General features: G+C 42.2%; 1 protein-coding gene across 17 annotated transcripts in view; it reads left to right on the plus strand.

Annotated features, from left to right (window-relative positions):
• Positions 1-23787, plus strand: part of MAGI2 (membrane associated guanylate kinase, WW and PDZ domain containing 2) — a 587732-nt gene that overhangs the window by 216447 nt on the left and 347498 nt on the right. The window lies entirely within an intron of this gene.

Raw genomic sequence — 23787 nt, forward strand, 5'->3', positions numbered from 1 at the left:
ATAAAAGCTAGCTATATCTAGCAGACCTGAATGTATTTGTGTTCCTTTCATAGTGAATGATGGATTTCCTTTTGTTCTTTTTGCCTCTGCCTTTTGGAACAAAAAAAAAAAACATTGCATCTGAATGCATTGGGGCTTTGTTATTTATTTTAATGTTAGTGAAAGCCATGTATACAAATCTCCCATTGTGTGGTTCTGCTCCGCTTGATTCTGAAGTAAACTGGAAGGAGGGGGGTAAATTGGGAAAAGAGCTGGTCCTGGCATAATATTGGATGTTTTTAATCCCTGCCACCTGAAATGCATACAGAAGCTTTGCATTTAGTGGTAGCTGGCATTCAGTTCCATGCCCCACCAAAATCTGCAACACACAACAGAAAACACCACAGGATAACACCAGTAAATCAGATTTGTAATGGGCCCTTTAAATTTTCCCTTAAGGGATTACTATTACCGGGTCCTTTGGCCAAAGTAGGATGCAGTCTGACAGTGCACAGAACAGCTGCATGCTGACATTTTCTCTGGATACTAGTGAAAAATGGCTCCACATCTCTTCTGTAGTTCCATGAAGATGGTCTCTGAGTAGCCATGCATTTCTCTGAAACAATTGTTTGTTCTAATCCCTGTGCTTTGCTGAGGCTGCCTGTCTGGTTAATTTCGGTTTCCTTGTCTGAAATCTCTGCTGTGTACTGTCAGGGATACTTGACTGGGAAGTGTGTGGTGGGGGTGGGAAAGGTTGATGTGTGTTTTTCTCCCCCCCCCCTTGAAGTAGGAACCCATGGCAATATGATTGCCTCAGTAGACAGGAAATGTTTATTACAGACGGGCTGTATGAATTCTGCCAACAGCACCACTTCCGACAGTATTAATGGAAAAGAGAAGTGTGTTTAAAATGTACGTGGCTTAGATAATGCACCACCCACTGGAAAGGTGGGGGTACAAAATGCAAAACAGCACTTACTGAGAACTGAAAGGCATGAGCACCAATCCTTAGAAGATGGTCAATTTCTGAATGGATAATCATGCTTTTATGATAACATCGCTGCTAGGGAATTCAAAAGGGAAAGCTCTTGGTAGCATACAACTAAACAGTGAGGAAGGGAGAGAGAAATCTTTATTTTATTTTGCTGGAAGACTGACTCATTGGTGAAAAGCACTGAATCAAAGAGCTATTGAGTACTGGCAAACCTGAAGCATTGTTGTTGGTTTGTCTATGTATTCTGGATAGCAGAAGCAGGAGGAGAGCTCTTATAAAAACCACTGTGTTTAGGGAAAGGGAAGGTAGGGGGTGTAGCCTTGACTCTCTTCCCTATCCTCCATAATGCCATGTGTGATATGATATGATTTGCTGAGCTGTACAGTACTGGAGTTGGCTTAAGAGGAAATGGAATCTCCTTCCCACTCCTGCAGTGCCCAGAAAGAGTTAAAGTGTCACAATAAATAGCTACCAGCAAAGGAGTGGGCTAGAGAAATGCGATGATGGGTAGTGAGGACATGGTATCCAAAAATAGTGGCTAGATGAATTGATGATTGATCTTTGAATGTGAAATAAGCATTTTATAAAAATACAAAGAACACTCACTATCGAGGCTACAAAATGCAATAGTTACTATTCAATTTCAGACATGACTGGCAGCAAGGAAGCAGTAATTTCCAGGGCTTCTATTCTCGTGGCACAAATGTGGTGCCAATTACTCAGTATAAAAGGCACAACCCTTCAGATGGTTGTTTAGAAATGGTGTAATGTATCAAAACACTCTCCCCCAATGCATGTTTCAATTTGTTTCCACAGAACTAAAAGCCTTGAAGGTGCAGTGTAATTCCACTTCATCAGAGAAAATGGTGAAAATGGACCTTTAAGTGCACACATGCAGTCTGATTAATGCTTTTATAAACGTAGATAATTTCGCCATCATGAATGGCCTGTTCAGAGGAAAGTGATGCAATTTACAAGGCGGGGAAATGTAAAAAGAGGATTTGATGCTAGCCATCCTTTATGCCACCAGAGAAACAATAATGTCATGCCAACATTACACACCCCTTACAAACAGAATTTGAATAATTGGAACTGTGAAGGCATTCCAGATGCCTAATTTCAGCTGGCCATGTTTGAGCATCAAGCGGTGCAGCTGCAGCTTTGGATACTAGACAATCCAGTTGATTTCCAACTATATATGTTCATAAGAGTAAACAATGAAAACAAAATGCTGCTCAGGCAGAGATCAGTTTTCAAATTTGCACTCTTTGTATGGAAGGCTTCGACAAAGCTGAACACAGGCTCCCAAGAAAAGACAGAAAAACAAAGCGTCTGAGAACAAGCTCATTCTGAATAAAAGCAGGCAGACAAGGGCAAATTGTTGACTACCCAGAACATTCTGTTCATCACCAATGTGGTTGCAGTGAGGAATTGTTTATAGCAGAATGACCCATCCAAATCCATTTGCCCAGAAATGGGAGAGGAAATCTTGCATGTTCTCCTTTTCCTCTGGAAATAAATGTGCAAATTAGTTTTGCTGGGCATATTAACTCAGGCTGCAATCCAAGACACAATTATCTGGGAGTAAGTACTGTATATTGAATGTTATGGGACTTTCTTCTGAGTAGACACGTTGTATAGGATTGCACTTGTAAGACTTCAAATAGTCACGGCACTCCAGATGTTTACTTGGTAAAAGACATTTTCTATTCTTTCACATTTGCATTCTGAGTTGGGTGCAGTGTTTAGTGTTAGATTTGGACATTTGAGAGGCCAGTTAGAAGGAAAGGCCATCTTTAATGTGTTCTTTTTCATGTCCTATTACAGCAGTGCCTTTAATGTTCAGAGATAGCAATAAAAAAATTATTCCATTAAGTAAAGTTGCCTCTCCCTTTTTAAAGGCAACTCACTTTGAAATGGCCAGTTTAGGTATTCTAAGAGACTATTCTATCCCTCAGATTAAAATCTTGGGCCTGGAAGAGTATCTTACTGCACAGACTTCTCTCTCCACCAGTGGCTATACTCTGCAATAAAGTTTGTACCATCCGTCAGTAAAGCAGAGGCGGATTTAGGGGAACATGACCGATTCAGTTGCACTGGGCACACTATGGTGTAGAATGGAAGGCAGATTGCTTGCCGAATTTTGGCATTGCACAGGGCGCCGCTGAAATTAGAGACCTTGGGGCCTGCCACTGAGTAAAGGCTTCGCAGTTAGGAAGCCATGCACTCAGATATAGTCAGAGCATTATATATAAAATCCAAAATGGACAAATAAAATCAAGGTGTCTCTTTTTATTGCCAGTAAGTAAGTAGCGTTTTTATTTTTCTACGATGGAGCTGTAGGAAAACCTTTTATCAGAGTGACAAATATTTGGTAGGGCGACTCAGAAATCAGACAGAGCGGCTCCAAGGGCAACCTGGGCCATTTGGCCATCTCTGTAGCAAAGTTTAGTGGATTAATCTGTCAGGTAAACCATCTACTACTGCTTGCTTCTGTAATATTGAATGAATTTTAAAGTCTTCCTTGTGACTGTGCATGGGACAGTAAAGAGGTAAAAGCAGTAGACCCCTTTTTAGTAGTGTCTTGCTTCACAGACAGGTTTACTTTGTGAGAAAGAGCAAAGTGGCCCTCCAAAACCTTGTGGCATGCATCCTATCCCTCTGATAAGTCTTCCAGTTGAATGCATAAATGTTGGTGGGTCAGAACAATGACAGGCCAACATAATGACTCATTATGCAACAGGAAACAAAGGCTGCTTTCTCTTGCAGAACAAATATGTTTGGAGCATGGCAAAACAGTAGACATAATTTTAATCACGGCATGCAGCTAGCCGTCAGTTAATTAAAACAAGCAGATGATGGGACCATATTGTTAGTAGTTCAGCACTCCTTTAAAGCACTGGTGCTAGGAAACTTACAACAAAAATCCAAATATGTGTATTCAGAACAAGGTTCCATTGGATTAATTAAATTTTTCTCCTAGGTTATAGGATTGAAACCTTAATCTTCAAAAATATTAGCATGAAGACCACAATGGGGCTGTTGTGTTTCTATGGATTTGTCAGAAGACCTTAGATGTGATGACTGGTGAGGAGGAAATCTGGTTGTAGGAAATCCAGCTGCTGGACTTCAACTCCCAACTTTGTATTTAACTGGAACTGAATAGCTTTTACATGAAAAAAGGTTTAAAATGGGAAGATCTCCATGAATATAAGATACCATAAATAATGCCACATTTTCTAAAATGTCTAGTCTTGTAATGCCTTGCTATGAGAACAACATACTACTGTATTTTGCAGTTATGCAGCTTGATTTAGAATCAGTTACCGGTAGATTAGATGACGTGATGTTGTAAGTCCAGAGTAAAAATTGGTCTCTTATGACATGTATAATTTGCAACCTAAAAACGTTGGTGCTACTAAGTGGCTAAATAAAGACAATTGCAGGAAATATTTTCCATTGTGCAGAAAGTCCTGAATTCAGCCTAAGGCGATTGCACTTCAAGGATCTGATGTAGCACTATTGCTTGAAATGCTAGGCTAGAAGGACTATTTGTTTGATTCTATTGTAACTCATTGTATTTTTATTAGCTGATGTGCATTTGCTAAATAGCATTCTAGCTCTTCAGTTATACTGTGTTTGTTGTCAGAATCAATATGCCTGACAATCAGGCATTGTTTGGAATTAGTCATGCATTGTATGAAAAGGTAAAGGATCCCAGGACGGTTAAGTCCAGTCATAGGTGACTATGGGGTGCGGCGCTCATCTCACTTCAGGCCGAGGGAGCTGGCGATTGTCCACAGACAGCTTTCCAGGTCACGTGGCCAGCATGACTAAACCGCTTCTGGTGCAACGGGACACCATGACGGAAGCCTGAGCGCATGGCAATAGCATTTACCTTCCTGCTGCAGTGGTTCCTATTTATCTACTCGCAAGGGTGTGCTTTCGAACTGCTAGGTTGGCAGAAGCTGGGACAGAGCAATGGGAGCTCACCCCGTCATGCGGATTTGAACCACCAAGCTTCCAATCAGCAAGCCCAAGAGGCTCAGTGGTTTAGACCACAGTACCACACACTCCTCTTATGCTGGTATAATGTAGGTGTGTGTGTGTGTTACACCTGAGAGAGAGAGAGAGAGAGAGAGAGAGAGAGAGAGAGAGAGACTGACTTTTGGGGAGCTGCACAGTTTGAACTGCTTCTACCACCTTTTCCCCAGAAGCTTGCAGGGATTGCTTCTGCCTAATTTGACAGGGGATCTCTTTACTTGTCAAGGCAGTATTCCTCTGAATACCAGTTGCTGGAAATTTCAGGTGGCCAGAGTGCTGTTGCACTCACGTTTAGCTTGTAGGCTTCCCACAGGCACCTGGTAGTTCATTGGCTTGAGCATCTTATTTTTTTATATTCTTCTGCTTCACTTCCAGACAACCTATTTAATGAGTACCGGTAGTCATCCTGATTTCTTCACAGGAATATTAGGTGATGTTGGCTTTTTACTGAGCATTCATTCATACAGTATTTGTTTACAGAGAAGCTAGATCATGTTTTGTTTAAGCAAGTGTTATCCCACACTTTCCATTGCATTTCCCAATTACAGTGGTACCTTGGTTTACGAACTTAATCCGTTCTGGAAGTCCGTTCTTAAACCAAAGCGTTCTTAAACCAAGGCGTGGTTTCCCATAGCAGTGGGGGACTCAATTTGCAAATGGAACACACTCAACAGGAAGCGGAACATCTTATTCCAAGGCAAAGCTCACAAACCAAAACACCTACTTCTGGGTTTGCAGCGTTCTTAATCCAAGTTGTTCATAAACTAAGCTATTCTTAAACCAAGGTACCAACCACTATACATTCCTTATTGCAAAAACTCCCAAGTCAGCTTGAATTGTGCAACCTAAATTTGCTGGTAGAGATTGAATTGCACTCGAAACATGACGTGCCCTTACAAGGAAAACAATGATTCCTTGCAACATCATGTGGAAGTTTCCTTTCTCAAAAATTAGAAGCCCATGTAGATGGTTCACTGGCAACAAATTTTAGGAGTGGCTCATCCATTACTGCAATTGCACCCCTTCTTTTTGACTGTAATGACAATCATATATGTAGCACATTTTTGGGCCCTACTGCGGCCCATGCTTCACAAGTGCAAAATGAGCAAGCACTGAGAGAAGGAAGGAAGGCACAAGTGGCAATAATGGCATACTTTGTTCTTTCCCTTTGGGAGGTGCTATGGACTGGGATTAGAGGGAGATGCAATGAGGTAGTTACAACTGTGCACTTGGGGTGGGCTGTCATTCCCCACTCTCTTTCTCACACACAGACCAAACAAAGATATACAGATCTCTCTCTCTCTCTCTCTCTCTCTCTCTCTCTATATATATATATATATAGAGAGAGAGAGAGAGAGAGAGAGAGAGATATGAGAGAAATAATTCATGTTGATTCTCCTTTTTTAGCTGGTTGAGTTTCTTAAACTCTCAGAATGTGAGACATTATTCCCAGCAGACATTTATCGTACTACGTCATTACTCACTTGCAAATTAATACACACACACACACACACACCAAAACAAACAAAAAACAAAAAATCAGGCTACCCCACTCTGGTTTCAGGGGCTCGGGGGTTGGTGTTCATTTAGGAAGCTTTACTATTCAATTCTGCAGATTCAGCAGTCCCAGTGGTTAATCCTGGTTATAACCTTGAGCTGTAAGGAGTGAGGGCATTTAGTAATTACGCTTCCCAACTGTGGATGTTACTGCCTAATACATTTAGAATTGCTCATTCAGTTCATTCCCTTTAAAACTGAAGTGAGGAAATAGATTTGGTGCTCCTTCTAGGTGTCCTTGACAAGGGTGAGGGATGACTATTGATAAGTTTAATTGACCTAATTAAAAAAAATTCTGATGACTCTGTTGCTGCTAGAAAGAAACAATTTATTACTTGTTAGCAAAATGTCATCTATTGGTGCAACTATAGAAAGTGTTTAATGAGAGTGGGGGGGGGCAAGAGAGAGAGAAGCAGAAGATGGAAAGTGTTGCTTGGATGGGGGCTGGCTTGTTGCGGTCACTGTGGAAATGAGGAAAGTGTGTTCCTGCATATCGGAAGACACACCTGTAATGATACTTGAAGACAACGTAAACCAGGAAGGATATTTGGGCTAGATTATTTTGGTAACATGGGTAGAGCAATGCCTGAACATGAGGGGTTGACAAAGACAACCCATGATCTGGACCTTGTGAATATGACTCAGAGTTGGAATCCTCTTTTGCCCAAAGTCCATATGTGCAAATTTCCATTTACATCTGAACTGCGGTGTTGTTTTATTTCAAGACTTTATTTTAAACAGCTGTGATCACATACTGATTATTAAAAAAACCACAGTGTGGTATTCAGATGATTGCACATTGACACAGGAATCTTAATTTTAGCAGTCAGAGCTTCAGATGCTCAAGAACAACTGCAAGATCACGAATCAGTTCAGAGTACATAAACCTACGGTCCGCATTGTTTTCTTTGTGATAGTCATCCGCCTTGTTTGTGGATATCAGTCTCTGCAAGTTAAAAAAAATTACACCTTTAAATAGTAGTTTGAGAGAGAATATACATTCAAATACTTACTGAAAACACCAATATAAATGCGCATGTCTGTGTGTGTAAGTGCATATTAATGCAAAATGAAATGAATTGTTCATCACTATTCAGTCTGTAAAACCAGAAATATTTCATTGGCGTCAAGAGCAAACTAATGGCTTTCATAGGAAAATGCAAGTGAGATCCATTATGGGATCACCAGTGTTCGTTTTTGATCATCAGGTTGGAATCCTTGGTTCAACATTAAAAGTTGAAAGTGGGGGACTGAAGGTGGCCCAGCCTTAGCCTAGTAATCAGAAAAAGAAACCACCTACTCTAGGAGAAGGTGGGTAGCTCCAGTGGTCCCAACTCCCCACCTGGGATAGCTGTGGGATTCCTGCATTGCAGGGGGTTGGACTAGATAATCATTTGGGTCCCTTCCAACTTACAATTTTGTGATTCTGTACACATCAGAAATATATGCTGTGATTTCCCTGCTTTTGGCTTTCCCACTAAACACATAATTCTGTCCAGTAGCAATGTGGAAAGAAAGAATGTGACCATAAAGCTGCTTTATCTTACTGACCCTACAACTTCTTTGAAAAGTGGCATCTGTGTCTACTCTTTTGCTCCCAGTATGTTATCATCTGGACAATATCAGTTTTGCTCTTATTAAAAGTGTGAGGGTTAGCTCTTCAGGACTCTTAACAAGGGCAGTAGAAGAGGCCACATCCTTAATATGAAGTGTGATATGTGCAGTGTATATGGTTTTTTGGAGGAGGGAAAGGTGTGAGGTCTGAGATATATTTAAAAAATCGTAATATAAAAAATGTGACTATCTCCTTATTTGTCCATATAAATAAAACAGTTTCTAAACGCTATTCTATTTTAGTCATCTGTGAAATTGTTCAGTGACAGTTCATTATCACATAAAACCTGCCTTTTAATCCTTCCTTCCTTCTTGTTGAAATGCATTATAATAGCGATTTCTGCTCCTTTATGTGTGCCAGTGTTCCCAATTAAAATTGCACCACTTAAAACAGTTATCCAGACATTGCGGAGATGGGCTTATATCTCATAGTCACTGTGGCTACATGGAAAGCACATATCAGTAGGTGGTTGCCAAATTTTACTTCCAACTGCAATATTTAGTACACTTATTGAATGCTGCTGCTGTGGATGATTCCATGACCTTCCAGATCCAAGAGGCCATGACATGGTTGAAAAGCATTGATTCATTAGGTGATCCTTCTCTGTGTTTGTTTTCTCTAGTATTCATTATTGGTGCATGTTTTCCTTAGTAGATAATACCCATGATAATAGATTTTTGTTACTGAGTTATGGCCAAGGCCATTATTATGCTACTCTCCTTTTACAACCCCCTTGTCTATTGAGAATGTTAGCATGTATGTGGAAAAACAACCTTTTTGAGGAGAAATTAAGAATGCTGCTCTGTTAGAAGAACCACAGCCTTGTGTACATTCCCCCCTCGCGCCAATTTTGTGTTAGGGTTAATGGCTTTTGTATTAGTTTGACCAAACTGCGGGAGGCAGTGCAAGACAGGAGTGCCTGGCGTGCTATGGTCCATGGGGTCACGAAGAGTCGGACACGACTAAACGACTAAACAACAACATTAGTTAACCTACCATGACTGAAAAAAGTGGAAAGGAAAAACATTGTCTTAATTTGGGTTGGAAATGACATTTGTTCTGCTCACGGGCTTGCCTTTCATTCGAGAACTAGTCTTATAACCTAGGGCATTTGTTATAAGAGGTTTGTGTTACGTTCCCCAAGAAAAAAAATCCTATCTTGGTGATATGAATTTGATTTCACCAATGAAAGAATGAAAAGAGTATAGCTGATTTCCTGACTAGTCTTAAAAAGAGCAAGGAGATCTGTCATTTTTTTAAAACCACCTAAAGGAAGGGTTCACTGAAGGTTTTCAATTTGAGATAGGAAACCTAGATTAAAAGAGCAGCTTTGGAGTATTGCTCTCACAAAGGATTATAATTTGAGAGGAGCAGTGGTTTTCATGCTTCATTGTTCCGAGCAGTAATGACTCATCTGAAAGCCTGGATGGAAGCCTGGATGGTGCACAAGCCATACAACCTTTGGGGGGGAAGCAGAGAAAAATATTGGCAACAGCTGCTGCAAGAACATATGTACTTCTGCCCATTTACTGTGCAGGCTTCCTGTGTTTCATTGTTATTTCATTTACTTCCTTGCTCCATTTTTGGTTCTTATTAAAATCTATTGCTACAGTCCAAAGGTCTGCAGAGATCCAGTGTACTGATGGAGCACCATGAAAGCAGGGATTCTCCTCCTTATCAGGAAATGATTTATATACTCCTCACCATGAGATGGGCAGAGTACTAAAGAGAAGAAAGCAGTCCTTGTTTGTGTGGTGCTCCAAATACATAGTAGAGCACCTCCAGGCACAATGCGTGCCTTGGGCTTTCCATGAGAATGCATATCAATTTCACCAGGAAACTTGTGAGACTGCTGTGTGCATTCCATGGGCGTAGGCAGGGGGGGCAGGAGGGGGCAATTGCCCCCCCCCTAGAAGCAAAGGCTGAGGGGCGCAGTGTGGCAGCCCCAGGCTCCCGCTCCCGGCGCGAAGCTCCAGAGTCGCGCAGGGAACGCGAGCCTGTGGCCGCCTCCTCCGAAGACCTGGGAGGCGCAGGCCACGTGGCCCCGCCCACATTTACACTGTGGCCCCTCCCCTCCCGCCCCTTGCCCCCGCCCCTTGCCCCCCTAATTTTGATCCTGGCTACGCCCCTGGTGCATTCCTCAGCAAACGGCAGTCAGAAATATTCACACACACACACACACACACACACACACACAGCAGATTCTTTGTAAGTTAGAAATGAAAAGAAAGTATGAGGAAATATTCACAGGGCCACTTACCATATTATGTTTTCTTTAAAGGTGTGTAAATTCAGAAGCAGAGAAAGGCATATGGAATTTGATGAATGTATGATGAGACATATGGCTGCTCAATACCTGATGAGTAGAGCATAGAGGCAGCCGCTATGCTAATGTGCATTTTCTTAATTGCTCATATACTGCACACATGCTACTAGGGAAAGCATTACTGTATATGAATACGAAGTGATCTACCAAAATGTGTAGTAGCCCTGACCCTTTGTCATCTCCAAGGTGAGTCAAAATCCCTTCCTCCTTCTCCTCTGGTGATGAGCCAGCCAGCACTAAAGCTGGAAGGAAAAGCTAGGGCTTGCATTGGTGCTAGGCAGCCAAACTGCTCAGCCCACCTTAACAACCCAACACCAACTGGATGAGCAGGGACTTTCTCCATAGTTGGACTTTGCTTCTGGGCAAAGGCCAATTTTGGAACTGATTCTGCCCCCACTTCAGTTCCAGAGTACCTTGGAAGGGTAGGGGTCTTATTGCCTCTGCCACCTGATGACGATGAAGTGCTTGCTATTGCGAGTAAGAAGGAACATGTTCAAATATATAAAAGGATGTCATATAGAGGAGGGAGAAAGGTTGTTTTCTGCTGCTCCAGAGAAGCGGACACGGAGCAATGGATTCAAACTACAAGAAAGAAGATTCCACCTAAACATTACCGGTAGGAAGAACTTCCTGACAGTAAGAGCTGTTTGGCAGTGGAATTTGCTGCCCAGGAGTGTGGTGGAGTCTTCTTCTTTGGAGGTCTTTAAGCGGAGGCTTGATGGCCATATGTCAGGAATGCTTTGATGGTGTTTCCTGCTTGGCAGGGGGTTGGACTGGATGGCCCTTGTGGTCTCTTCCAACTCTATGATTCTATGATACATTAAGAAACAGCTGCAAAGGACAGAAGGCACACCCCTTACTTACCTTTGGTGGTGAACTAGTTCTACTATACCTGTTACTAATGCTTTTAAAAAAGTATAAAGTAAAAAAAAAAACTGAGGTGGCAGAACTTGATACAGGTGCTGTGGGTGCCAATGCACAACAGCTGCCAATAGCAGCAAAAAAGGGGGAGGGGGAGAAGAGGTGACTATACTCCATACTGGTGAGTGCAGTCACAAAAATAGTGCTGGTGGCGCTGTGGGCTAAACCACAGAGCCTAGGGCTTGCTGAACAGAAGGTCGGCGGTTCGAATCCCTGTGACTGGGTGAGCTCCTGTTGCTTGGTCCCAGCTCCTGCCAACCTAGCAGTTCGAAAACATGGCAAAGTGCAAGTAGATAAATAGGAACCGCTACAGTGGGAAGGTAAACGGCGTTTCTGTGTGCTGCTCTGGTTCGCCAGAAGTGGCTTTGTCATGCTGGCCACATGACCTGGAAGCTATACGCTGGCTCCCTCGGCCATTAACGCGAGATGAGCGTCGCAACCCCAGAGTCGGTCACGACTGGACCTAATGGTCAGCAGGGGTCCCTTTACCTTTACCTATTAGTAATGAAATCCTTCCATGCAGGATAGATTCAGGTGTTGATAGTGTGATTGTCCTGAGGCAGCCTAGGTGGACTTTGTATTCTGTATCAGAATTCTGTATCAGCATTATCTGATGGAAGGAAAGCATTATCATCACATACAAGCAGTGGCCATCAGTAAGGCAGGGAGCATGCAAGTGATGTACTCATCATAGAGCAATAACTGCATGAACAGGCATGCATATCTCCCTAGAGACTGTGGCAGTCTCAGAGGAGTCATCTATTTAGAATTTTTTAAAAGACTAGTATGCCTTCTCAGTTTTTACAAAAGGGCTCACTATCTGATACACCTTCCCTCAGCTTCTGAGGATGGCCCAGGTTTTTGCTACTATTTTTTCAGGGATTTTGGCCTCTCCACCCCTTTCATTTTTTAAAACTGAGAGGTGTTCAGTTCTGAGCTGAATAGCTGCTTAAGGAACAGTTTGCAGTCTCAGATTAAATGAATATGCATCCATGTGTTGCCATGGCAATGTGGTGTAGTCCTGGAGGAACCTAGCAGGAACACTAACTTCCATTAATATGTGATATTAAAGGCACGGTAAAGCCACAAGCATTTAATGTTGCCTCAATCCTGGGTGCTTCTTCCAGGTGGTTTTCTGGCTAGATTATGAACTAAACGTGAAGACCAGGTTATTTTGCTGTATTTGGTTCCATCAACATTCCACACCAAGCTGCAATGTGTCTCGTTCCATAAGAACCTTATACTACCAGAGGAATAATAATAATAATAATAATAATAATAATAATAATAATAATAACAACAACAACAACAATAACAATTTATTATTTATACCCCGCCCATCTGGCTGGGTTTCCCCAGCCACTCTGGGCGGCTTCCAACAGAAACATTAAAATACACTGATTTCTTAAACATTAAAAGCCTCCCTAAACAGGGCTGCCTTCAGATGTCTTCTAAAAATCTGGTAGCTGCTTTCCTTTTTGACATCTGATGGGAGGGCGTTCCACAGGTCAGGCGCCACCACCAAGAAGGCCCTCTGCTTTGTTCCCTGCAACTTGGCTTCTTGCAATGAGGGAACCGCCAGAAGGCCCTCGGAGCTGGATCTCATTGTCCAGGCAGAACGATGGGGGTGGAGACACTCCTTTAGGTATACTGGACCGAGGAAGCAGACTGTGCTGAAGTCCAGTTCAAAGGAGATAGAGGACAGGGACAGGCACCTGGACAACTCAAAGGGACCAGCTAATTAGGCCCATAGCTAAGGGTGCTGCCCCCCCCAAAAAAACTTTCTCTCCCCTCCTTAAATGTTTTACAAACAATATTTAAATCAGTAGGAAAGTCTTTGTTGAAAAGGTCATGCCTTTTCTTCTCTCCCAGAGGCCAAGCAAGCCTCCAGGAACACTAGCTAAGCCAAAGACAAGCATGCATTTTGAATCTCTGCATATATCATGCATACCTGCACATTTCCCTAGCTAGCGTGTAGCAGTGTGCGTGTGCAGGGTGGGGAATCGTTTTCATTTAATTTTTTTTACATCACAAGACAGAAGATAGGGTCCACAGGTTTTCTTTGGTCAGGACAACTCAGCTGCGCATCTTTTCTCCTTTGCTAAAGTGTGTTGTTGAAGAGAAGGAGGAGGAGGAGGAGGAGGAGGAGGAGGAGGAGGAGGAGGAGAAGAAGAAGAAGAAGAAGAAGAAGAAGAAGAAGAAGAAGAAGAAGAAGAAGAAGAAGAAGAAGAAGAAGAAGAAGAAGAAGAAGAAGAAGAAGAAGAAGAAGAAGAAGTGGCCTCATTTTCCCAATCTGGGGTGGGGTGGTGCTTTGAAAAACTTGCTGGGGTAAAAAGAGAATTCTGGAGGCTTCTGTTGAAATGCGTGGGGAATCCTTTATGGCCAGAATGGCTAGTAATCCTATACACCCTGGGTTATATTCTACTGACCTATTCACACAACTTAATCCTTTGCCCCTCTGTTCAGCAAAGAAATGCTTACGGAGTTGCTTTCAACAATCAGTAATAAGACAAAATTTAAAAAATTCCTTCCAGTAGCACCTTAGAAACCAACTACGTTTGTCATTGGTATGAGCTTTTGTGTGCATGCACACTTCTTCAGATACCTGTACTACAGATGACTGTAGTAATAAAACAGTCATGGTGTGTGTTTGCCTTTGAAGGATAAATTAGAAGTTACGTAAATACACAAACATTGGTACCTCCGATTACGAACTTAATTCATTCCGGAGGTCCGTTCTTAGCCCAAAACCGTTCTTAACCTGAGGCATGCTTTCGCTAATGGGGCCTCCCGCTGCCACTGGCGCATGATTTCCGTTCTCATCATGGGACAAAGTTCTCAACCCGAGGTACTACTTCCAGGTTAGCAGAGTTTGTAACCCCGAGGTGTTTGTAACCCGAGGTACCACTGTACGTATTGGTGAGGTGGGAGAGGAGAGTAAGCACTGTTATAATTTTGTTCATTGGAGGAGGTGAGAGAGAGTGTGTAAACAAAGGGGAAGCATAGCGCCAAGAATGAAGTGGGGCAAATAAGAGATGAAGGGAGAATGTAGGATGGAGAGAGGAAAAAAAGAACGTGGAAATAATAAAACATATTATATGGTGCAGCGTAGAAGGAACAAGGAGTGGAGCTAAAGGAAGCTGAGGAAGAAAAGTGGAGGGGACAAGGAAGGCAGCTAGTGGATGGATGTATAGATGAAAACAAAGAGGTGAAAAATAGAAGGAAAGATAGGAGGTGAATGCTGTGCTCTGGCAACCCCAGAAATAGTTCCCCTCCCACCTGGCCTACCACTGTCCCAGGGTCTCTGCAGATAACAGTAAAAATTATCATTATTATCAGTAGTATCATTAATATAGCCTTAATCAATTCATGTAAAACATTAGCATGTACACAAGGATAAACTTTCCGGCAACTTTTTTTTTTGGTCCCTCCCCCCCAAAAAACCTTCAGGCTGGCTACGAGTCTGCTGCTAAGATAGTGCGAGAAAATGTCTGTGTAGGGAGCTGGAGCTAAAGGAGGCAGTAAGTAGACGAAGAAAACACAGAGTATGTTGGTTGCCACGCTTGCTTATGTGGCTCCACTTTGGGCTGCTTTGACAAATTTTACCTCTCTTGAGACCATTCAAAACCAATTCTTACGTCGTCTTTTGAAAGTCCCTATTTGTGTGAGTAAACCAATTCTTACGCCGTCTTTTGAAAGTCCCTACTTGTGTGAGTAACGCGGCTATTCGTGTTGAATTGAGGGTGTCTTCCTTAGAGACACTCCTGTGGAAACGCGTCTTTAGTTATTGGCTAACACTTTGGCATAGATTGCCTAATTGCTATCTAGCCCAATGTCTTTGCGCTTTAATGTTTTCCTTTCAAATTCCCTCCCTCATAGATTCTCTAAGGGCCAAGTTTCAGTTTTATGTTCTTGTGAGAATCGTTCGATTGAAACCCTTCAGCACATAGTGTTTACATGTCCTTTATATTGTGCTGTCCGGAAGAATTTATTGCTACCATTAATCCAAAAATTTCCTCGGCACCCGGCAGATTTTCATCTTGCCTTTTTATTGCAAGATACAGATCCGTTTGTAACTTTACAAATGGCAAAATTTCTAAATGCTGTTTTGTCATATAAGAGACGTAATGGATTGCTGTATGGAATTTGAAGTTTCCCTTACTATATTTATATTTAATTTTGTATACCTATTAATCCTTTTATTGTTATTAATTTTAAATCAAATTTGCGCGTGTATTTGTTCTTGTTTTTGTTTATGAGCTTAAAGCAGAAATAAAGTGATTGGTTGAGAGTATGTTGGTCTTCAAGAATTTCTTCTTTTTGGCCACTTTTTGGCCACCAGTTTTGGCATCTTCACATAGTCTAATAATTTCAAACTCCACTCCTTTCTCTCTCTTGCAGCAGCACTGGGTTTCTGACAGGGAGGGTCCTGGATAAGGTATATTTTTTATACCCCCATATTATCATCACCGCTGCTACCCTCTCATTGCTCTATTCCTCCATCAGTGTTTACAAATAGCGTTGTGAAGGAGGACGTTCCAATGAGATGGGTGCGCAGTCCCGCTCCCTGCCCTGTCACTGATGCTATTCCTATGTTAGTAATAATGTGTTCAGCCAAAGGATTGAGCTTTAGGGAAGGGGAGAAAGGCAACATGCCTCTTTCTTGAGAGAAGAGAGTAAGAAGCACACAGCAATGCAACAAACAACCAGAGAACCAGCTGGGAGAGTGAGACAGGAGGCTAGGTTGATGGAACAGCTCGGGAATCCTAATGAGAAGTGTGTTCTTATGAAAATAATGCTTCATCCTGTAGCAGTACTACCGTATATGCCGCAGGACACAGAAGGAGCCATAGTATTGTTAGATTTTATTATATTACAGGTGCCCTCTTGGCAGGGCAGAAATCAAATGAATGCATTCCCCTCTTTCTGTTCCACTGTTGCTAGAATTTGACAGGGATGTTGGGGAAAGGCTTTTAGGTAAACAAAGAAAGCATGGTGTCGATCTCTTCTAATCTTGTTGACAATTAAAGAGTGGTGGGGATTTCTGTGCACAGTTCATATCAACTTTGGGTGCTTGTTGTTAAGTACAAGAAGTACTTCCACATACTTAACCTATCTGTGACTTACTTTGCAATATGCAACTGCTCTGGGACGTATTTCACATCACATATTCAAAGCAGATGTGACAAGTGCAGGACAAAACGGTACAGTGTTCACTTTAGAGATAGAAATTCATCACCCATTTACCCTACTGCCATTTTGCTGCATGTTTGTCATGCATACACGTTAGGGAATTTGATTGATTTGTGGTTTGTCTGCATCATGTAGAAATGCAGGCACCTTTAAAAAATAAATAAATAAACATTGTAAGGAGACAGCGACATGTATAGCAAAGATGTACTACATTTTACATATATTTCAAAATCTTGGTATCAGATCTAACGTGGGCGCTTCAGGGGAAATGACAATCCCAGATGATCTTTTTTGAAATGTCCTCAAAGTTTTAGCTGGCAGTTTTTATGCCTCATATTCGGATTGCTCCTTCCCTCATTATGTAGATTTTTTTCCCTTCCCTAATAATAATAATAATAATAATAATAATAATTATTATTATTATTATTAATAATAATAATAATTTATTATTTATACCCCGCCCATCTGGCCGGGTTCCCCCAGCCACTCTGGGCGGCTTCCAGCAAAACATTAAAATACAGAAATCCATCAAACATTAAAAGCTTCCCTTTTTTAAAAAAAATAATTTTTATTGGATTTTTATACAAACAAAACAAACAAGACATACAATATATTTTCTGTCCCTTCAAATACCCCCCACCCACGAGTCCACCTCTGCCACCTGTGGCACCCGCTGGTGTTGAGAATCAAAGGGGTCCATTATAAGGCTGGGTTTGACCTCCCCCCTCCCCCCTCCTCCTCATCCCCCGCCTGCCACTGAAAGGACAAGGATGGAGGGGTTCTGGGGGGCAGGTTTCCCCACAGCTGCTCCTTTAAACACAGTACCCATAAAAAATACAAACGAAAAAAGCAAAAATTAAAAAAAAAAAGAGAGAGAAAAAACAGACAATTTTTTTTTTAAAAAAAGTTCCCCATTCTTATATTCATCACATTGTAATTATGACTTCCTCAGATCTTCTCTTCCTGGTTTTCCTAACATCTCTAATTAATTATGGCGTATTTTCTAATCCAGTTCCAAATCTTATCCTTATAATGTTGACTTAATCCTCCTCCTTCTTCATGCTGTCCCCCCACAAGTCCCCTCCTGCCACAAGAGGAACCTGCGAGGCGCAGCACTTCAAAGGTTCCATTTTTGTGTCTGGGCTTCCCTCCACCCCCCTCTCCTCCCCAGAGCACCCCCTGCCACCAGGTGCTTCTGAGCAAAGAGAGGGGGAAGGCGGCCCTCCATCCAAACACTTATCTGAATGCAATCATATTAATACAAATCTAAAAATTGTTTCCCAAGCCATTCTTCTACCTCCCTCCAGAAAACTAAAGTTTTATATCTATTCCCTAAACAGGGCTGCCTTAAGATGCCTTCTAAAGGTCTGGTAATTGTTCTTCTCTTTGACCTCTGGTGGGAGGGCATTCCACAGGGTGGGTGCCGCTACCAGAAGGCCCTCTGCCTGGTTCCCTGTAACTTGGCTTCTCGTAGTGAAGGAACCGCCAGAAGGCCCTCGGCGCTAGATCTCAGTGTCTGGGCAGAACGATGGGGGAGGAGACGCTCCTTCAGGTATACTGGACCGAGGCCATTTAGGGCTTTAAAGGTCAGCACCAACACTTTGAATTGTGCTCGGAAACGTACTGGGAGCCAATGAAGGTCTTTCACATCTAAAAGTACATCTAAAAGTACATTAAGTGTTGTGAAACATGTTACACATGGTGCATTCTTTTCCTGTGGTATTCATCATGAGTACAGAAAGCAGACAACCAATGTAAAAAAAAAAATCCATTAATTGCATGAAGTGGGACTTTCCAGTAAATGCTATATGAACCTGACAGATCTTTCTTCAAAAGAGACCCATTATTTTTATATTTTGGAAGGCTTACAAGTGAGGCACTATTCTTTGATTTCAATTTGATTAAGTATATATTAGGTAAAATAAAATCCAATTACGCCTCAACACAATGCATTCAGAAATTCTCGAAAGGGATGCCAAATCCAACTTACTGTATTGAGACATGTTCAAAGCAAGGGATTACCTGACATAGGCTTAAAATGCGTTGTGCCATTTGCTTCTTTTCTTTAAAACAATAATTTGGTTTCAAAGTCAAAATAGTACTCCAGGCTAGCTTCATTGAAGTGTGATACATTTGATTCACTAACTGCAGGATTGTAAGCTTTCCTGGAACACTTAACAGCAGCAAACATGCATGAGAGGGAGCCTAGTGAGCTATTGTGGAGGCTGGTCCATTAGAGCAAATAGACCCTGCCCCACTGGCAGAGGAAGGCGGGTGCAGGGGGTGCGGTGCACACTGGGTGTCAGCCGTGAGGGCGGGTGACATCGCCACCGCTCCTCACCCGTGTTCACTGCGCGGACGCCGCCCCAGACCCTCGTTGTGCAGGTGGCAGGCCACTAGGGACGCTGCTGCCACGGGCAGCTAGCGGGCACCCCCCACTGCTCATTGCATGGGCAGCAGGCCGCTAGGGCTGTTCCCCACACAGGCGGCTATGAGCCTCCCCCACACTTGCCACGTGGGTGCGAGTGGCTAAGGACACTCACCATGCGGGCAGCTAGCCCCGCCCCACTCCGGGTGCTGGAGCAGGTAGCTCTGCCCCTGCCCCACTAACTCCAATTTTTAATCATCTTCCATAATCTCTCCCCCCCCAATAATTTTTATTCATTTTAAGTACGCACATGACATACATAATAAAAAAAGCAAAAAGCAAAAACAGCAAATACAAAATACAAAAACGGGGGTGGGAGGACAAAAATAGAGTATCATACTTATAATTCTTATTTCTTAACATAATATAGACTTCCTCAAGTCCCCCTAGCTAGGCTTCACTATATCTCACCCTTAGCAATTTCTATATCATGCTTTCAATCATCTATCTAATTTTTAAACATTATTTCTTATAGAATTCTAAACATCTTATCTTATTTCTTTCATTCTTTCATATATTTCCCATACTCTTATATCTAATTTCTACAAAATACTATACATTTTTCCCTCTACAACCCATATCCACTTCCAATTTTGTTTCAACTCTTTCAAATATTACAATTCTTTAAAAAATATATTTTAGATTTCTTCCACCAACTCTTCTCCCTGGTCATGCAGTCTCCCGGTAAGTTCGGCCAGTTCCATATAGTCCATCATTTTCATCTGCAACTCTTCTTAGTGCATCGTTCATCCTCCATCTAAAGGTTCCTTTAAGAGACAATCTTAATTCAGCTAACACTGCATTATGATCAGAACAAGTCCTTGGGCAGATTTCTGCTTTAATTACTCTAGGGCCAATTCTCTCGTCATCCATATGTAATCTAGGCGACTCCACAAGAACTTTGACTCTGAAAAAAAGTACTATCTTTTTCTGCTGGATTCTTCAACCTCCATGTGTCAATCATGTCAAAATTATCAGTCATTTCAAAGAAAGTCCTTGGTAGCCTCCTCATCTTCCATTATCTCAGTTTTGCCCATGTATAACAGCAGGGAGAAGGATGGAGGCAAAAGTAGAATTCAGCTGGCTCCACCTGTACCGTAATTCTCTCTGGCTCTACCTCCTCTTGGGCTCCCTGACGTCTGCCTTACTGGCCGAACAGGTACCAGGCACCACTGGTGTATAGTGCAGACCCTCCAAGTGTCCCTATTTTCCAGGGACATCCCTGATTTAGAGAAGCCATCCCAGTTTCTGATTTGATCTTGGAATGTCCTGTTTTCCTTAGGATGTCTCTATTTTCATTGGAGAAATCTTGGAGGGTATGGTGTTATCCAGGCACCCCCAAACTGCGGCCCTCCAGATGTTTTGGCCTACAACTCCCATGTTCCCTAGCTAAGAGGACCAGTGGTCAAGGATGATGGGAATTGTAGTCCAAAACATCTGGAGGGCCGAAGTTTGGGGATGCCTGGTGTTATCCGACCCACAAGCTGTCTGAAGGCAATCCTGCCTAGGGAAGGTTTTTTTTTTTAATGTTTTATGTTTCATTAATATTTTTATATATGGTGGAAGCTGCCCAGAGTGGCTTGGGCAACCGAGTAAGATGTGTGGGGTATACGGCAAATAGTAAAATTAACGTTATGGAATGAGGAGGAGAAATGTTGGAGGGTATGATAGTGGTTCTGGCTGGTGTTTTAGAACAATAGTACATAGGAAACTGTGTTGCATTGAGGAAGACAGCTGTTCCATCTAGTTCAGTGTTATGCATGTAGACTGACTGGCACCATGTACTCTATCACTGGGCTATGCTAGATGTGATCTAATCACTGTCCACACATAAGTCAAGAAATGGATAAATATCACCACATATATTACTACAGTATGGCATAGCTGCCAAGTACCCCGATTTCCCCGGGAAACCCCGGTTTTTACTTACCTTTTCCCGGTGGTCCCCCGTATCACTTCGTCTCCCGTTTTTCTCCGTTATTTTCTCCTGCCGGTGGCCATTTTTTTTCTTTCTGATTTGCCCTTCTATGGGCACCAAAAATGGTCGCCGCCGGCTTCAAAAGTTGCATCTACGCATGTCCGAAAGTGCATAGACGCTACTTCCGGTGTCGGCGGCGGCCATTTTTGGTGCCCATACATGGGCAGAGCAACACCGGAAGTTGCGTTGACACACTTCCTGACATGCATAGAAGCGACTTTCGAAGCCGCCGCCGGCCATTTTGGTGCCCATAGAAGGGCAAAGCAACACCGGAAGTTACGTCAACACAACTTCCGGTGTCACACGGCTGCCGGTCCCGGATTCTGCAGTCCGGGACTTGGAAGGTAAGCAGTATGGGCAACCTTAGTGTAACTATTCTAGAGCATTGTCATTCTAGAAGGAGGATGTTGTGCTCTGACAGAGAAGAAGTGGACATGGGAAGCCTGTCTGTAACACAGCATTAGAACTGTACTTGGTACTATGATTATTATGCTTTGTATTATGCTTTTATCATTACTTTCTATAAAATGTCTTCTTAATGTTGTACACTGCCCTGGGATCTTTTGATAAAGGGCAGTACATTACTACTAATAATAATACTGCTGGCTGCATCTGTGCTTCTCCTGTGCAGCTTCCTGTTCCCTAGCTCGGTTTTCTAGAGCCAAAACCATTCCAAGGCACTGACGGCTGCATATGCATTCTAGTGGACACTAGAGAGGCATTGTTTCATTCTTTGGACTTGATCTGTAGCTCACTTGCCAAATCATTTGGCCGCCTCTATGAAATAGGTATGGTAAAGTGCACAATGGTCAGTAATTTCTCCTTCTAAAATGTGCTGAATGTGTGGAACTTTGGGATATCAAGTCACAAGGATCGTTTTACTGCTTTACAGCTGATTTATTCTGGGTTGGGGATATCTGGGGGAAGGGGATATCTCAGTTGCTTTTAAGTATTACAGCCAGGCCAAGAAGCAATTTCCCACCCATTCACCCAAAGGTTAAGTGTAACATACAAAAGGCACACAGTCATGTGGCTGAGGCATCTGAGTATGTAAATCCTTAGCATGAAATAGTCATCCCCAGTCCTGGCTGAGCAATAAATTTGTGTTAAGCTTCTCTGTTTTTGATCCTACCTATGCGGCGGTGGGTTTGTAGATGCTACAGCTGTGCCATGAGATGGTACAGCTATGATGTTTTTAAAAGTGTATCTCAATTTTTAATTTCTTTTTAAAAAATTAGAAAAGTATCTCATTAACTACCAAAAATGGTTTATTACACTATGATGCACCATGCTCAACAGTGATTTATAAAAAGAAAGCAAATCACCTATAAGCGCAAATCATTAACGCTAAAGCAAAGCCAAACTGAGTTCAAAGCTTCATTTGCTTCTTGCTGCTGATGAGTGGGTGAGTATAATATTAGTTCAGTGGCTTATTTAGCTTAAATTTAACTGACTGTTGCTATTATAATCTTCTAACAGAGTGAAGGGCAAATATGAGAGCAAAATGTGTTAATGATATCCAATAGTGCAAACACCCATAAAAAGGAACAAACTCATGAATAACGAGTTTTACAATACACAGAAAGAGAGAGAGAGAGAGAAGTCCAGATCTATAATCTGCTGTGAAAAACAGGAATACAGTGGTACCTCGGTTTATGAACACAATTGGTTCCGGAAGTCTGTTCATAAACTGAAGCATTCATAAACTGAAGCGAACTTTCCCATTGAAAGTAATGGAAAGTGGATTAATCTGTTCCAGACGGTCCGCGGAGTAACCGTTCATAAACTGAAGCGAACTTTTCCATTGAAAGTAATGGAAAGTGGATTAATCCGTTCCAGACGGGTCCGTGAAGTACTTAAACTGAAGCGTTCATAAACTGAAACATGGGTGTAATTGGTTCCGGAAGTCTGTTCATAAACTGAAGCGTTCATAAACTGAAGCGAACTTTCCCATTAAAAGTAATGGAAAGTGAATTAATCCGTTCCAGATGGGTCCGCGGCGTTCATAAACCGAAAATTCATAAACCGAGGTGTTCATAAACCGAGGTTCCACTGTACAGAGAATTAGTGTGAAAAAGCAGCGTTTCACTTTCTGCAAATTTAAGAACAGGCGAGATGAGCGACACAACCCCAGAGTTGGTCACGACTAGACCTAATGGTCAGGGGTCCCTTTACCTTTAATGTGCAATCTAGATGAGGGGGAAAGATACCGGTAGCAATCTGCAACTGAAAAATTCAGTTATCTAGCTGGTCCTCCTTTTTTGACTTTTCATGGGGTAGACGAACAGGCACATTGTTGCAATAAGGACTTTCAAATCTCTGATAATAGTGAACCTTGTAATGCTAGGGCTGACATGCAAAGTAATGATATTGAGAAGAGAAGAAAGTGCCAAAGTTGGGATCTTGTGTACAAGCAGGCCTGTATAAATGCCATTCATTTCTGAGCAGTAAAAACAAGAGTGATTAAACGAATTGATTTCATTGCTTTCCTAATGTAGATTCACCCCAAACTCCCAAGCACCAGACTATTTGTTATGGAGAAATCTGGAAAAATAGGTGATGCGCTTGAGCCAACTCAGACTCATTTCAGGATGTCAGAAATGATTGATCTTTGATCATAGGTCCATGGACCTCATTAGTCTTAGCAGTGGTTCTAATTTTACCCTGACAGTCAGGGGGCAGGTAGCGACTCAGGGAGTCAGAGCGCACCCCTAATTGTTTATTGGCATGTGCCACTTGTATTCTGTGTCAT

This window comes from Zootoca vivipara, chromosome 10 (genome assembly GCF_963506605.1).
Source record: "Zootoca vivipara chromosome 10, rZooViv1.1, whole genome shotgun sequence".
Taxonomy (NCBI): Eukaryota; Metazoa; Chordata; class Lepidosauria; order Squamata; family Lacertidae; genus Zootoca; species Zootoca vivipara.